The sequence below is a fragment of the Manis pentadactyla genome, chromosome 1 (genome assembly GCF_030020395.1).
Source record: "Manis pentadactyla isolate mManPen7 chromosome 1, mManPen7.hap1, whole genome shotgun sequence".
Lineage (NCBI taxonomy): Eukaryota > Metazoa > Chordata > Mammalia > Pholidota > Manidae > Manis > Manis pentadactyla.
The window spans coordinates 119,196,393-119,209,332 of NC_080019.1; the positions used below are offsets into that span (position 1 = coordinate 119,196,393).

Below are 12,940 nucleotides of genomic sequence, written 5' to 3' on the forward strand. Positions count from 1 at the left end.
ACATTCCATGGTTGAATGGATAGTGGTATCTTTTAATGAGTATTTGCTGTTTTTCGGTAATTTCACTTGGTTCTATCCACATTCCACATTCAGAGAAATTTCAGTTTTGAAGAAGAGATATTTTTACTTGGTTCTTTTAAGGAGATAAATCAACTTACAATATCAAAGAATCTCTCAGCTAAGAGTAGATACTCTTATTTCAGTTGGCATATGACATGAAACTGAATGTGCCCAGAGTTTTGGGAGGTCTATAAGAATCAGTGTTTAATTTATGAGTTCATGCAAAGAAATGGAATTGGTTAGAAAATTCCTTTTAGCCCTGGGACTAGTAGGCAACTGGAAAGTATATTGCTTCTAGGGTTGGACACACCCAACAGTTTTTGTCCGGTGACTTGCAGAAAGTGTTATCAGTTCACCAGATGATGCCATCTCTCATCTCACTTCTGCAGAAACTTAGAGTTGATGGCAGCTCACTGATTCAGTTTTGGCAATACCTCTTATACCTATTCTCACTGTCCGTCTTCCACAGCAAGCTCATATACCTGTGGTTCAGCCCTGCAATTTGCTCCATCCCTTCTCCTCTCAACTCGTCCTCCACAGTGTTCAGTTGGGGGGATCTTTCTCACCCACAGTTCAGATCAAGGATCTGCTGGCCCATTCTTGGTGACTGCCCAGTGACCTCTATGCATGTCATGCTCTGCTCCAAGTGTTCCTTTTTGGCCCAATCTCCCACTAATAACAGTAATCCCTTTCTGTTTGTAAAATGCTTTATATTTTTCAAAACACACACATGTGTATATTATCATATTTAATCCTTATAACAAACCTGTCAAGTTGGCAGGTATTTCCTTCACTTCTCAAATGAAGAGTTATGTAACTTTTCTCGAGATTACACACCAGTTTGGTGCAGAGAGGAGCCGGCCTCTGCCCGTGAGCATTGTGTGCCTCACAACATGCTGATTCCAGACAGACACTCTGCCCCACAGCCACGGGTGATATTTCACAGTCATCAGGTGGGTTGTGTTTGTTTACCCACCCCCATGCCTGGTCTCCTGCTCTTCCTTCTGTCCAAATATTCCTTTCTGTCCACCCTTATTCCTACCTGTCCAACTCTCCACCCCATCCTGAAGTAAGGTTGACAACATGTTAATAACTGTTGAAGACAGGTGATGGGTATGTGAAGTAGAACACATTTGAAAATTTCAGTAATACAATTTCAGAAAATTTATCTACAGCCTTCTCAATGAGGGTTGTATACGTATGCACACACAGACACAATGCAAGATACCCAGTTAAATATGAATTTCAGATAAACAACAAAAGAATTCAGCATAAGTACATCCCAGTATTGGGGATGTACTTATGCTAGAAAATGATTCTTTGTTTTTGTAATTGAATTTTATCTGGGTGTGCAACCATATTCTCAGCTCAAACAACAACCCTTTAAGTACAGGTGAATTTTTCATCCCTCTCACCATACTGAGTTCAGCATTAGTGAGGTGACAAAAGATTTGTGTCTGAGTTTAAATACAAGCTGAGCTCTCACACTGACCTTTCACAGCCTTTGGGCTTGCTTTCTTCCCTCCTTTCTCTCTCTTTTCCTCCCCTTTCTCTCTCTCCATCCATCTCTTCTTTCTCCCTCCCTTCCTTTCTGCATTCATTTTCCTTTGTAAGTGTCATATGTGTCTCCTTCCTCTTTTCTTTCCTGATCATGTTTCACATTTGTTGGCAAGGACAGCTGCTCTTAACAGGTTTATTATTTTTCTTAGTATTGCTAAAACATTTTAGTAGATATACTCTGTACCTCTGTGGTATAACTAAGACAGATGTATTGCATTCTTTTCCCCACTGGGCTAATTAGAATACTGAGTTCATAAGGAATGCAGAAAAATTGAGCAAGATGTAGCATGTTTCCATCTTAAACAAATGAACTGTAAAGAAATAGGAAGTAACATTATGATAAGCTTTTGAGAGGTGTTGCAAGGAGAGGAAAGAGTTGGTTTGAATCTCTCCCCACCCACCACCTCCTACCCCCACCCCCAGCAAACATAGACACATATATATTAGTGGCCCATGTAGTCCCTAGTTATCAACAATGGAAATAGACATCCCAAAATTATTTTAGTTCTTATGGATTATTTTAAAAGGGGAAAGAGAGAAAAAGTTTAAGACTTGGCTTACAGTTATAAGAGCAAATCTGATCTAATTTATTAAGTTACACCTTTCCTTTCTGTCTGTATCTTAACAGTACCTTAAGGATCTCAGTGTTTCAGCACATGGACTTCCTGTATTCATCTGGAATAAAGAAACTCAGCATTTTGCCTATAAGATGGTGTAGCCTTGAAAGAAATTCATCTTACTACTGTTCACTTAGCACTTTAGGGACAGGTGTAGCTGAAGGAAACTTCAAGTCCCTTAAACTTTTCACAAGTACATTATAGCATTTTTAAAAGCACCTGGTATCTTAAGTGTAATAAAAATACAGTAAGTCGTAGTGGCTCAGCAAGCAGGTCCTCTGTTTATGTTTTGAAATCCATTTGCTACTCAGTTCCCTCATTTTTAAATCCTATTATATTTACACCTGGGCATCCATTTCTCTGAGGGGAAAGGAAAGAAGGATATAACATATCAGAGTAACAATGATTCTCTGAGAACAATTATTGTTGGTACTCTTTCATGGAGAGATTTAAAACTCTTTGCTAATCTGACTTAGTTCCTGTCAGAAGGACAGTACAGTAGAATTACAGTTTAAATACTGTAGGTAGAAGCACAAAGTGGAACGTGTACTGCTGCCTCCCACGCAGATATAATAAAACATGACGTATGATCAGGAACCTCAGAAATGGAAATAAGAATCCAGTTACATTGATTTCAGTTATGATGGTAAAATTGGCCTTCTGATTTCTTTTTTCTGTCTCTACTTTTTTCTTCTTTGTTTCCTGATTCCCCCAAGAAACATACCTTCCCATACATTTGCTAGGACTTGAGTCAGAGATTATTCTTTAGAAGTTGGTTTTGAAAATTCTTTGTGTCACTAAAATAATTTTGCTGGTCGTTGGGCTAGCAATAAAGCTGGGCAGTGGAAATACTGAAACTAAATGCAGTGATACAATGATGAGAGCTGTCGTTCACCAAAGATTCCCTGGGACCCAGCACTGGACTGTGAACATTGCGTGACTTTCCCCATTTGACCCTCCCAGCAAGCTGGTGGTGGGTGGCAGTGTTACCTCTATCTTAGAGATGAGAAGCTTGAGGCTCTGGCAGTTCACAGCATTTGGCAAAAGTCACACAAGGGCTTGCAGCTGATCAGACTGGTCTTTCCTGGTACCCTAAGCTGCTGCCATGCAGGTTCGGGGACAGGCTGCTGCAGTCAGGGGCACTGGCTCTGCCACCCAGGAGCTCTGAAAGATTGGGCAACTTATATAGCCTTTCTGAGTCTCAGTTTACTTATCTGGCAAATGAAAGTAATCATATCTACTGTGAAGATTCCGTAAGACATAAAGAATTAAGCAAAGTGACTATCATGGTCAATCATGGTCAATGTTAGCTTGTTCTTTAATATACAGTAAAGATGCATCCTGTTTCTTGGTGTGCAGAATATTTGAGCACTCATTAGCAATGGCAAAGGCCATGGTTCATTGAAGGGTACAGGTCCTAAATTTTTCTTTTTTTGTGCAATGATCCTCAAAACTATAGATGTCTATTCATAATTCAGTCTACTGATTAGAACCTGAAATTGGAAGTTTAGTTTTAGGAACGCAATAGTTTTATGAATGAATTTTTTATTTTTCTTCTCAAAAGAGAAAAACGGTTGAACACTTGATGTTATCAAATGGAGCCTAACTGTGCACGTGTGTTCAGTGGGGCAGGGAAAAAGAAAGGGGATATGGAGAAAGGGGTACATAATAAGGATTTGGTATTTGTTGCATTGTTTATAAAACTATATCCTTGTGAGGTGATATACACTTTTGTTCAAGGCCTCTCAATAACCTTTTGGGACTTTTGAAGACAGAAAGCACTTTGGTGTCATGCTGCAATATATTTGTGTCTTAATTTTATATTCTGTTGTATGTCAGTAATATTTATTTATACTGACCTTTCTCATGTTGTCAGTTTATGGAAGGCAGGATCCTGGTCCTGACCCCTTTGTGTCCTAGCATATAGTACTTGAACTATAGTACTAGCATATAGTCCTAGCATATAGTAAGTTGAACACAATGGGGGCTCCAAAAATGCACAGGGAGACATCATATAATGTACTGTATGATGTATATACATGAGCAGTAGATGCCCCAGATTTTAAATTAAAACCTAGAGCATAGGCATGACCTCATTTTCTACCCTTGTTTTATTGTAAGCAAACTAGTTTAGCTACTTGAGTCTCTCATGTTTCGATGACCAAAAGAGGATAAAGATGATTTCTCATAGAGTTAGCTGAATAGTGTCTATGAAAATGGTCTATAAACTGTAAAGGACTCCACAGATTGGTGAGTGATGGTGTCCTTTATGGAAACTGATAGAAACTGTTACCCTTCCTGATATCCCTAGATACTCTCCCATCTCTTCTGAAAAGAGTGCCTATCCAGCCTTCCAGTAAAAAGCACGTCCCACAGATGGGAGCAAATCTCTATGACTGGAATAGAAAGTTCACTTTTAGAGTCAATTTACAAATGAAGCTCCAAACAGACAGTGAATCAAACATGAGAGAATGATTGTGCTTGGCAATGCCTTTCAAATGGTGTCTGGCCAATTATGTACAGAAAGGGGTACATGAGTATCTAGCAATGAATAGTGTCTAAATCTGTTTCTGTTCAATGTAAAGACATAGCCTTCAGCAGGGACTAAAGATATAGGAACTGTGCACCGTGAGTCATTTTCTTTTTCTTTTTATTGAAGTATAGTTGATGTACACTCATATTGGTTTTAAGTATATAACACAGAGGCTAAACAGTTACCCATATTATTAAATTCTCACCCCAACTAGTGTAGTTACTATCTGTCAGCATAGGGTGTTACGGAATCACTGGTTATATTCACCAAAGTGCCCATCAGTAGATGAATGGATAAGGAAGATGTGGTACATACACACAATGGAGTATTATTCAGCCATAAAAAAGAAAGAAATCTGGGAGTCATTTTAAAAGAGAGCACAAGAATGTGTGGAAGTATAGACAATTATTGTCATTTTCAGCATCCAAGAGTTAAAGAAGGGCAGCCACCAGGGAGGGACTCTTGCTAGTTTGAAAGCTGTTGTCCTGGGCTAGGAATAGAATGCATTCCTGATGAGCATTGATCTGAGTTCTGTGCAGGACCTGTGCCTTTATGACAAAAGGCTGCTTTCTCCATATGTCAAGGTAGAGGCTCTACCGAAGGAACAGTGGCATCAGGTCTGGGCCCTGAGGGGGGAGAAATGACTGGTTCGGTCCCAGGACTTTGCAGGCTGCTGGGAACAATGAGTCAGCCTCAGGGGGAAGGAAGACACTTTCTCTCCCTTAAGGGCAAATGACGGCTGAAACCCAGAGCAGAGCCCTGGAGGGTAGCCTGGTCAACCAGATGTGGCACTGCTGTAGTAGAAGGGAAGTGGATGGTTGGTGTAGACATGTCCTGTGTAGAGTGTGTGCATGCCCAGGGAGCTCTGTGATGTGCTCACCCACCTGCCCGCCAGATAACACCTCCTTGGAGAGAAGAGGTACACAGTGTTTTACGGAACTGAATCACAAGACTGGAAGTCAGGAGTCACAGGTTTTAATTCTGTCTTATTGCAGACCTCTGGTGTGACCTCCCCTCTGAGTCTGTGCTGTCTGTCATCTGTTCATCTACTTAAACTAGATATATCCAGGGGGTGAAGGGTGTGAGTTCTCTGCCTGCCAGGATTCCCACTAGAAGAATTGTTACTCCACAGATAATTGTATCTTCCTGAATTGCTAGGATTCCCCAGGTTTGTTTTGCTGAGGGACATGGCCTACATGTAGGACAGGCTGCAAGAGAGCCATTTGCAGGAGTTAAATCAGTGCTGAGAAGACAAATCCCTCAAGTTCAGTTCTCAATCCTTCCATTAGTGTCACCTTAAACATTTGAGCCCCGTGTCTACACATGTAAAGCGGGAGCATCTTTTCATGGCTGTCCTGACTTCAGGACACATTAAAGGTAAGCTAACGTTTATTGAATACCTGCCATATATCCCAGTCACTCTGGCGAATGCATCTGCTTTGTGTGTGTGGCTAATGTGTCTTCCAGTTTCTGAGTGGTGAAGGGAACTGTGAATGGGGTTACAGTCCAGCAGGGTTGGCAGGGAGTGGCACTGACAGGAGACACTGAATGAAAGGATATTTTACCCTCCTGGGGAGATAAAGTTGCAAAATTACCAATCAGGACTGTCAAATCTGTCTCAACTGGCTTTCCAAATGCATACCCTCAGGCAACTGGATGGAGGCTGGTGGCTCCACCCCCACCCCTTCCCGGGTCAGTGCCAACACTCTGCCTTCCTGCTGGGAGGCTGTGGCTGCCCCCCTGGCCAGGCCAGTGCCCAGGACTGGCCCCAGAGCGGCCTGTGTCTCTGAGAGAGGCCCCAGGGCGCATTCCTCTCCGCCAGGGCTCTGCAGCTTTGTGGTGCAGCCCCAGTCCCCCCAGCCCTCTTCCCCCACCTGCCAGGCCCCCACAGTCATCACAGTAAGAGGGTAGCAGACAGCCCACCTGCTTGATGTCAACAACTGTGGGCGCGGCCCTGGGAAGAATGTGCCGCTCCCAGCCGAAGCTCAGGTAATTAATCCCCACGACTGACAGGTGGCAACAGGCGGCCCTTTGGCTGGGGCCATCAGGAAAAGTGCTTGGAGGAAAGGTTTTTTTTTCAAACAATCAAGAACACAATTCCTACCTGTCTGGCAGCTAGATGACTGTGGCAGGAAAAAAGACAGGGAGGAGAAGTAGATACCTGGCCAGACGACTATGGGGCCAATTTTGGGACCTCCTCCTGCCCCATCATTATGAGAGCCCCACTAGGATATGGTGGCCAGGTCCTGTCTGCAAGGTCATTTTGCAGATTCCCCCTTCCTTTGAAGTAGACAGTCGTAAGTGGAATGAATGCCTTAGGTATGAATGAAGAAGTTGAAGCACAGTGGGGAAATGACTTGCCTAAGGTGACACAGGAAGTCAGTGGGCAGGTAGAGGAGAAGAGCTCTGTCCTCCTGACTTCCTGTCCACGATCCTCTGGGCCACAATATATGTAGTGCCTCCCTGTACACATGTAGTCTAGAAATTGGGTGCTAAAACTGTGGCCTAGTCAAAGGAAGGGTAATTAGTTGGCTTTTGAATGAAATTTTTAGTGTTCATCTAACCTTTTAAAGTTGACTTTTCGACCCATACCTCAACCTAAAACCATATACATGCTTTCACTCTCCAGTTTTGTTCATGGTATTTTGAGGCACCATCTATTGTAGTCATCACAGAACATTAACTGGATGACTATTTCAAGTAATTTACTTAACTAAAATCTTTGAAATGATCACTTTTTAATTATTGAAAAGTAAAAGAAAAAAACTCTCTTGCTGGACGTAAAATTTATGATGTTTCTCAATTGAGTTTATTGGTAGAGGATAAATCTGGTATACAGCACATAATTAGTCATTGGTCCATATGGTTACATGTGACAAAGTTATTCAATATACTTCAAGCAGATCATACTGAAGAGCTGTGTCTGGCTCCTTCTAGCTAACATTCTTCCTATTTTAGTGAATGAATACTTATAGTTAATTTTCCAAAACTTCTTGATCAAAAATTATGTTTTGACCCTTATATTTTTATTTTCAAGTATTTCTCTCATTTCTTCCCACTGGTGATCTTTCCCCTAGCCAAAAGTTAGTGACCAGACTTTATTCTGTCCCCTCTGAATATCCTGTTTTCTTTCCTACCAATTCCAGTTATTGGTTTCATCAACCTCTTACTCTTATAAAAGAGCCTTTTTAATTTGTCAATTCCCAAAAATTAACTTAGAAAATAAATTTAAAAAACTAAGTCTCTGAATGTTTTAGGATAGCTGTGACTAAATTAAGATAGGCTTTGCACTTGACGATTACTAAGTTTGAATGAATGGAGTTGTGAGAGCTTTTGGGCTTGCCTCCCACCCCTTTCGTTTTCTTGCCAATTATTTTAGGTTATTTGAGATAGTATAGACCCCATCTTTTACATCCTGTAGTCTTTGAACTCTGTAGATAAGAACCATAAGTTAGAAGTACATTGAGTATTTCCTGTTAGGGAATGGTGGTTGTCTTTTAGATTATTCATAAATCTTATTATTTTTCTTTTCTTTTTATCAACTTAAGTATATGCAGAAGGCCAGAAATATTGTTGATGTACTTAAGCCCTGGCTTAGGTTTTACTCTTTTGAAGACCCAGCCATCCTCACAGTAGGTAATTTGTACTAAGTATTAGTGGACCAAAGCTGTATCTGGTTTCTATTCTAAGGATAATTCTGTGGGCTAGTGGCCAATAGGTCATAATGTACATAGTATTATATTAGAAACAAAATTAACTATTTCCCATGAGTATGCTAACATGCCATCTGTGGATTTATCTGAGAGCTGGCATTGTAGCATCAGGATGGCTTTCATGATAAATTGAGTAGTGAGGTGGGTTATATAGGTATTGATTTACTTATTCTCTGGAAGTTTAATCTAGCCATAGTCTCAGAGATCTGTGGGTCAAGGCAGCCTTGTGATTTGGGATTTGCATAGAAAGAATATGACATTTCTTTTGGGAGAGGTGGAAAGAGTAAAGTTTTTGTTTTGTTTTCTTTCCTTTTTGATGCAGTGGGGAGGGAGGATATTTGCACCTTTAGGAAAGGGAGCTGTTGAAAATTATGCAGGTGTTTGCTGATATTAGCTGGCATCTCTGCATTGTGATACTGAATTACCAGTCTGGTAGCCAAGAGTATGTAATATAGTATGTCTACTGAGGCAGGTGGTGACGGTGGGGTCATAGTTACTGGAATGCTTTTTTTCCCCTTCTCTTTGCAACATATTATTAGTAAAGGAGCTGATTTGCTCTTGTTTTCCAAAATCCCCTGGAGTTATTTTATTTAAACATGATATTTGCTTTGAGCAGCTCACTCCTCAACATGCCAAACTTCCTCCCCTCCCTCCCGAAAGAAAACAGAACTTAGGCAAAGCTTGCTTTTCCATTTTGTCAGGGGTATTGTAAAGCAAGAAAGAGTTTAGTTCATTTGTTGTTTTGAGGCACCTTGGTTCCATGCCACTGTGGAAACAATTTGGTCATGTGGAGGTTCAAGACCATGTAAGAGGAAATTTAGTTGAGGCCCAACAGAAAATATGAATCTTCATTTCTGCCCAAAGGGGCTAGTACTTCTAGGAATAATCATCATGACTGAATATGTGTATGTGCTTATATATATATATATATAAGCACATACACTGATTCCTATTCTTCCTATGTATTTCTGATAAGAAATCAGAAAGATGACTAACTTGTTTTCCATATATATATATATTTTAAGAGTTACCTTGTTAATGTGAGCCTGGTAATCGAATTCTCTAACAAATTGCACCAGCTCATGAAATATTCAGAATAGAAGAAACACTGTAGATCACCTAATAGTGCTCCCTCATTTTCCCTCTATGGCTGATTAGCTCAGGATTCAAGGAGACCATGCAAGTTGTCTGAACTTCCTCAGTTAGTGAGCATCAGAAGTCCATGACCTGTTTTGAGAAGTCAATTAGTTCCATCTTTAGAAGCAAATCCTTACACATGTGCTTTCTTTTTTTAAAATCCATCACAGCATTTCATTTTCTAATTTCACATTAATATTTACATAAATTAAAGAGCCACAAGTTTCATGTGCGGTCTTAGCTAAATATGTAAAAAGATTAGTCTACTGCTGACTTATCAAATCTAGGACCTGATGGAGTAGAATTGGTTCTTAAAACAATTGGCGGATGTTTCATGTTATTCTTATGTTCAAGATCCTAATCTTAGAATATAGTTATAATTTAAGAAAGTAAATTTCAATTCCTAGCAAACTTATTTACTAGACCAAAAAAGATATGATATTGAATCAAAAAGCAGTATAGATTATCCTTGTGATCCAATAGGAAATTGGTGATCACATATTATTTTTTGATGACCTCTGAGTTTTGTACATGTTTTTCTAATAATATTATATGTTATATTAATTCACTCTGGTACCAAATACACCAGTCCCACTTTTGCCCCTTACCTATGAACATTTAGGTCCTATGGTAAATGGAAAAGAACATTGGTCTGTGGTTCAAGATGATCCTTGCTGCTGAGTGTTTTTGAGCAAATCTTGTCTGTGTGGTGTAGGTTCCTCCTCTGTAACTGAAGTGGCTGAACCAAATGATCTCTAAGCTTTTCCTGATCCAACTTTCTAAGAAAAGCTTAGCAACGATATCTTAAACTAAAAATGCCTTGAAACAGGTGACTCATAAGAAGAACATCGAACTAAGGCCTTGATTTAAAATGTCAGTTTGGTTTTCTACGAAAACTCAGTCATTACAGAATGATGTAGCTGTTAAAGTATTAGCCTTCCAGAAGTAAGGAAACCTGAGTTCATCCCCACATTGCCTAGATTTCATTGTGTGGCCTTTGGAAATCATGTTTTCAGAGGTGACTTCCTGACATGATGAACTAAATAGAGCCCCACATTTTTCCCTGTCTCCCTCTACTTTTTCTTCTGAACATATATCACAATTTTAGAAATAACATTTAAAGTCAGTGCTTTCTTTAAACCAATTCTCTTAGGGTAACAGATACTGCTAGTTCCCTAGCACCCAGGACAGAGCCAGGCATGAAGCAGTGCTCAGTAAGTATTTGCTGAATTAAAGAACCAACTTCACCTCTAAGTCTAAGTTCTATATCTTAAAATTAAAGGGAGAAAGTCTGGATAAGACTTGCTATTACGTCCCTTCTGGGTTCTATCATCTTATTTCTTTATCTCTGTCATCTAAAATCGTAAGTCTACAACAATTTGGCAGGTAGGTGCTGCCTATGTGTTCATTAAAGTTTTTAATTAGGAAATAGTTTAAGCATACAAAAAAAGAGTAAGTACATTTAGACACCTAAGTATCTATCAAAATATTAATTATATATATAGATATATATTGCATATTATAAATTGTTTCTATTTTAGGTTTGTGAGAGGTAGACTGACTAAATAAAGACCTAGGGAATAAATTGAAGAGGCAGAATTTAAATATTGTCTTTTGATCCGTATTCCAGTAAATGCTGCTTACAGTTGTTGGTGTTGGTTTCTAATACCCTTGGCTTTGAGAACTAAGCCCTTTCTTCTTTTTCAACAAAATTGGCCTGTTAATTTCAGTATTACATCACGTTTTATTTTCTTTGTCCTGAATTAAAACTAATTATCTTTTCTTTTTCTATTTTAGTTTCTCTATCCATTGACTAAGCCAGGTCTCATACACCCACTGAATATTGGGAGCTCTGTGTTAAACTAACTCTCATTCATTCTGTTTTGATTTTAGAAAAGACATAATCAAATAACTGGTATTATCTTTGCAAGCATCTTTTGTTGTAATGAATAATAGTTCTTGGACACTGTTTTGGTACTTCCATGCATATCTTTCATGATGAAAACTAGAAGACTGAATTTTAGGAAGCATTTTCAGTCTAAAACACTATCTAAATGTTTTTTAGACTAAAACATTTTCTCCCTTTCTCCACCTTTCCATTCATTTCTACTGCCCTAGATTAGGCCTTTCTCATATTTTGTGTCAATAGTTCTTGATGGATCTCCCTTCTTCCTACTTGCTCCAGTCTTACTCCCACTACCTTCACTTTACTTAATACACAGAACTCCTCAGTGACTCTTCTTTGACAGCTAGTAGAGTCCAGATGTTTCTTGTGACATCCAAGGCCACTCAGAAGCTGGTAACTGCCTTCTTAGCTTAGCTCACTCTTTCTGCTCTGACTCTCCTTCCCAGCCCATCTGTATTTCAGCCACAGTTCACATCTCTCCGCTTATACTCACAATGTTCTCTCTTCATGGAAAGCCTGCTCTCAATCACATGGCTGTCCCTTCCTCCCACTCTTGGGTACACTGTTTAGTTGGTGAATAGTTCGTCTTTTAAGGACTAGTTGAAATATTACTACCTCTGTGAAACCTTTTTTCTCTGCTTTAGTGGAAGACAGTTAACTTTTATCTCCATCTAATCCATCAGCAAATCTGGTTAAAACATGTCTGAAAAACCAACCAACTGCCTCTCACCAACTCTACTGCTGTGTGTTACTCTCATTTTTTACTTAGATTATTTGCAAGCTTCCTTACTGGTCTCCCTGCTGGTCTCCCTGCTTCCATCTTTAACTCATAAAGTGTGTTCTTCACAAGACAGCCAGAATCTTATTGAAATGCAGATCAGAATATGATACCTTCTCAAACCTCTTCTATGGCTTCCTATCTGACATCAAGGAAAGCTGAAGTCTTTACCATGGTCCATAAGGTCTTGCAGGGCCCCAGCCCCATGGTCTCTCTAGTTTCTGCCTGATCTTATCTCCTACCACTGCAGCCTGTTCTCATTGCTCTCCGGTGACACTGGCCTCCATGACAGACATACGCACTGTAGAAGCTTCACACTTGTCCCCAGTAATTGGAACATTATTTCCCTCTGTGGATGCATGGTTCATTCCAATGCTTCCTTTATATCTTTCTTTAAATATCAACTTATCAAAAAATCCTCCCCTGAAAACCCTAATGGAATAATATCCTCCTCATACCATGCCCCCAGCTCTTTAATTCAGTAACTCTTTTTACATACCTCTGTTATACCCAATGTGTTTCTGCTGTTTGTGTTTTACTCTGCCTCTAAACTCAGAGCAACTTGAGGGTAACAGCTAAGTAATTTTTTTCTTTCAGTATAGTTTATGTTTCAAGGACTTCCCTACAGTGAAAATA

General features: G+C 39.7%; 1 protein-coding gene across 6 annotated transcripts in view; it reads left to right on the plus strand.

Moving 5' to 3' along the window:
- TP63 (tumor protein p63) overlaps window positions 1-12,940 on the plus strand; it is a 206,628-nt gene that overhangs the window by 156,601 nt on the left and 37,087 nt on the right. The window lies entirely within an intron of this gene.